Genomic DNA, 5,181 nt, shown 5'->3' on the forward strand with positions numbered 1-5,181 from the left:
TGATACTCACTCATTCTGAGAAAGGGTTGAGGGAGTGGACAGTGTGCTGAGACAGGGTCTAACAGGCGTGTGGGAGCTGCTGTGCAGGAGAAGGAGCCAGTTACTCTTTCAACACGGACTGGATTTTTTTCTCTCTGGAAGTTTTTAAACATCTTTTTTTTTTTTTATGTTCTGAAATTTCATGAAGCTGTATCTTATTTATTTGTGTCAATCTCGATTCATTCTACTTCATACTTATTAAGCCCCTTCAATTTGGAAATTCATGTCTTCCTTCAGTTCTGGGATTTTTTTTTTTTTCTTCAGTTTTTAAGATCATTCCTACTCATCCATCGTTTTTTATATTTTTTAGGAGCTCCTATTTGTCAGATGTTTGATCTCCTACAGGGATGTTCTTTGTCTTTCATTTTCTGGTTTGTGGTTCCCTATTATTTGTATTTTTTTAAAAAGTAATCTCTGTACCCAACATGGGGCTTGAACCCTCAACCCTGAGACCTAGAGTCACATGTTCCACCAACTGAGCCAGCCAGGTACCCTTATTTGTATTTTATTTTATTTATTTATTTATTTATTTATTTATTTATTTTAGTTCATTCGTAATTTTTAATTTTGAAATAATGTATTTTAAATATATTCGGTGAAATAAAGTATATTAGTAAAATTAATGTTACTGTTTGTATTTACTGTTTATTTTTTTTAATTTTTTTTTAGCATTGATTTCCACAGTTTATTTTTTATTATTTTTTTTTAATGTTTTTTTTATTGTATTATGTTTGTCACCATACAGTACATCCCCAGTTTCTGATGTAAAGTTCGATGATTCATTAGTTGCGAATAACACCCAGTGCACCATGCAATACGCGCAATCCTTACTACTCACCACGGGTCTATCCCATTCCCCCACCCCCTTCCCCTCTGAGGCCCTCAGTTTGTTTCTCATACTCAAAGTCTCTCATGTTTCATTCCCCCTTCTGATTACCCCCCTTTCTTTATCCCTTTCTTCCCCAACCGATCTTCCTAGTTCTTATGTTCCATAGATGAGAGAATTTTAATCCTTGTTATGCTCTGGAATATTTTCTCTACTTTATGTTTCAATTCATCTATTTAATTTTTTAAATGTACTTATTTTATATAAAACTTTTAAAGATTCTATTAAAAATTTTAACTTGAGAGCCTTTTCCATTTTCTGATTTTTTTTTTCATAGCATTCTCTTCTTATGGAAGAAATAAGACCTTGAGTTTCTGTAAGAGCACTAAATAGAGATTATAAAAATCATCTTCTCTTCCCTGAACTACGGGTCAGTCTTTCTCTTTCATGCCGCAGGCTTTCCTCAAATGTCTGATTCTTGGCAGCGGGAGGCATGCAGAGGCTGGCAGGGAGTGTGGTGTAGGCAAGCAGGACTTGTCGAAAGAAGGCTTCCCTCGCGCCAGAGGGAGCAGGAAGCTGGGCTTCTCCAGGACTTTCAACGTTCCGACGTGCCGGAAGTAGAGGGCTTCACGGTGACGTGCAGACACATGCGCTACTTGCCCCCTGACTCTGTCCCCAGAACGTTTGTTCCGTGGCGTTAGTGCGTTAGCCAGAGCCTGCGTGTGTGTGGTGGGGGTGGCGAGAAGCAGTAAATGGAATAACCCCCTGGGATTTGCATTTTCAATCCTCTCCCGCTCATCTCGTTGGATTCCCCCAGGGGCTCCCCTAGCTCAGCTCTGTTGCCCCAGTTGCAGACCCTCCACGTGCCCTCCTTGTGCTTCCCACCACTCTGGTTCGAAAATTATATTTTCACATCAGCTTTTTGTTTTCAATTAAAAACCACCACCACCACCACCACCACCAGCCCCCACCATCCCCCCAACGGTCCTTCTTCCATTCTCAGTGTTGTGCACCTCATTCTCTTATTATCTACTATTATTTTAACAGGTTCCAAGGAGGGATAGGCATTGAAGCACATAAACTTAGTCTGCTGACTTGAGTTGGAAGTTCCCAATTTAAAAGGATGACTTCGGCTGTCCCATGAGAAGGAAGCATAAGAGTGAATAGGATTCTAGAACTATCCAGAATTGTCACGACCCGTTCATCATTACAAAATGAACATCTTTATCCCTCTTAATATTCTTTGCCCTGGAATCCACTTTGTCTGATAATAGTATAGACACTCCATCTTTTTTTTTTTAATTAGCATTAACATTGTATATTTTCCCATCTTTTTACTTTTAACTTAGTTTGTCCTAATTTTTAAAGTGGATTTCTATGCAGGCATCATAGAGTTGGGTCTTGCTTTTTCACCCAGTTTAACAATCTCTGTTTTTAAAATTGGGGCAGTTAATCCATGTACATTTAATGTGATTATTGATATGCTTAGATTTATATCAAAAGGACATAATTCTAATTTATGGACCTGGTAACAGAGCTTCAAAGTACATGAAATAAAAACAAATAGAATTGCAAGGAGAAATAGGCAGACCTCAATTTATAATCAGAGATTGCAACACTCCTCTCTCAATAATTGGTAGACCACACAGAAAAATCAGGGAAGATATCAAAGAACTAAACAATGACAGGACAGAAAGATATAGTCAAGGAGGCAGTCTGGAGAAGTCTGGAGGGGGTGGGACCCCAATTTGTGTGAAGAAGGCTCTAGAGAGAGAGGCAGGCAGACAGAAAGCAGAACAGGGGAATAGATAAGTAAGTTGGATGATTTGGATATAAGATGGGGGAAGCTTAAAACCTTTTCTTTAGGGGCGCCTGGGCGGCTCAGTCATTAAGCATCTGCCTTCGGCTCAGGGCGTGATCCTGGCGTTACGGGATTGAGCCCCACATCAGGCTCCTCTGCTGGGAGCCTGCTTCTTCCTCTCCCACTCCCCCTGCTTGTCTCTCTCTCACTGGCTGTCTCTGTGTCAAATAAATAAATAAAATCTTTTTAAAAAATAAAAATAAAACCTTTTCTTTAAATATGAATGGAAAGACTTCACTTTCACTAAAAGAATTCCATGCTCAGAAGACGAGATGTGGAGTTGTTTTAACAGCACCAGATTGGCACTTCTGAGCTTTTCCCCAGAGACCCTGATTTAACCATGACCTTGACCTCATTTGGGCTCAGTGGGGGATTGCCTCTCTCTGCTGTGTATTATTGACTCTCCAGGTGAAACAAGGTTCAACCTCCACCTGGAAAAAGGGTTGGGCTTTGGGGCACCGTACAAAATACATCCTTACTTTATCTCCTCCTTTTCTGCTTTGGGCAAGTGGAGTTTCCAACAGCGGAGTGGCCCATGATGCTAGGAGGCCCTGTTTTCCACACAATATGGTCCTGGGAAGTTCTGTGCAAAGAGATTTTTAAAATAAACTAAGTCATATGTAAAATATGTAGGAAGAGCTGCATATCTAAAGGGATTTAGTAACTTTTTGGGAAGCACAAAGCCATGCCTTCAACCGCAAGTCACTTGTTGAAGAGCTGCCATGTGCAAGGCCATGGGACTAAAACTCCCTGGATCAGGGAGGCTCACAGTCTCATGGGAGAAGGAGGCAAACACAGGGTGAGTTGTAAAGAAAACAAAATAAAATAAACATATCCCAGTTATGAGTGTCCACCTAGATAAATGATCATAGAATGAATATAACTGTAGAACTACTGCCCATTACCAGCACCCAGAAACCCCCTGAGTACCCCTTGCCCATGACCAAAGTAACGGTACTGATTTGCCCCCTTCCTCCTAGAAACAGAAGTTTCCATTGCTTCACCTCTTGTCAACACTTGATATGGTCAATCCTTCACATTTTCACCATTCTACTGGGCGTGTAGTGGTACCTCACTGTGGTTTTGATCAGAACCGGATTCGATTTCAGAGAATCAGTCATGTGATGTCCTGACGTCTGGGCATCACAGAGCAGTTCATAGTCATTACAAAGGGGGGCGAATTTCATAACAGAATTATCTATGGAGCTGTGAATGGAAACACAGGCTGCCTCTCCGGCCGAGAGGGTTGTCTGGGGAGAGGCTGGGAATCGGATTCGGTCTAAGCTCAAGGACCCCTGAGCGTAGCTTTGGGATTGCTCCTTATTCACACAAGCTCTTCACTGTCCTGGGCCCTCATTGCCTCCAGCTCGTGTTGAGCAAGGTCATGGTGAGCTGCTACCCAAGGCAGGCACGAGCTTCCCCAGACACCTGTGAAGCCACTAGACCAAAACTCTCCTGTGTTTTCCTGGCTGTTAAATCCTGCCTTCTTGCTATTTGTTATGCTGGATGGGAAATCTATGCAAATGCTTTATTTTGGAAAAATGCCTGGGATGACTAAAAAAAGCCCCAGACCTCCCCAGAGCTGGAGGCAGCTGATGCTCCGGGCAGGAGCTGGTAGGCTGTCCTGGTGGGATGGAACGCTCGGGCCCGTCAATCATTTACCCAGCAGGGATGGCAGGGTGGCGAGCTGTTACATAGCCCCTCAGGAGAAAGGAACTGAAGTGTGTGTTGTGCACTGCGCTGAGCTTTTCCGAGGTGAAGCTACCAGAGCAGGAGGTGTGAGGAGGACGCAGGTGAACCCCCCTCCAGGGGCTGGGCCCTCCCAGATTTATGGGGTGACCTCCGCTGGCCTTTCCCAGGCAGGAAATGGGCTGTTGGCTGATGTCTTTCCCCTGCCACACACACCTGCAAAAGCCAGTTGGTAGTATTTTAAAATAACTTACTAGAAGGAAATTTCTGTGTTTTCATTTGGATAGTTGCCCAGTAATTGGCTTTGTGCTTTTTGATTCAAGAAATGGCTTCAAATATTCAGGACCTCAGATTTCAATCTCTCCTCCTCTCTCGGTCTCTGTCTCTGTCTCTCACACACACACCCGTGGCTCGTCCTGGGAGACAAAGGTGTGAGGATTCTATAGGACACTGTGAAGACTTTACTCCTCCAAGTCTTAGTGACACCTGGTTTACTCGCCTGTCATTCCCTGGCGTCGGGCTTGCTCCTCCCTGTCCGGCGTGGTGTCTGTTATGCAGCTGAGCGTTGTTAATTCTAATTTCATTCATCTAGAACTGATGCTTCTGGCGGAAGAAATAGGCACAGGGTTTGCCTTTGCTCTTGGCCTGACTCAGTTTAGCAAGGCCGTTCCTGGGGACTCGTCTCCTCTCTCTCTGTCTCCTGTGTGTGGACCTTGCAAATAGCAGCCAGGGTACTGCCGGGAGCCCCACTCCCGGGTGCCTTTGC

The sequence above is a fragment of the Ursus arctos genome, unplaced genomic scaffold (assembly GCF_023065955.2).
Source record: "Ursus arctos isolate Adak ecotype North America unplaced genomic scaffold, UrsArc2.0 scaffold_4, whole genome shotgun sequence".
In the NCBI taxonomy this organism is placed as follows: domain Eukaryota; kingdom Metazoa; phylum Chordata; class Mammalia; order Carnivora; family Ursidae; genus Ursus; species Ursus arctos.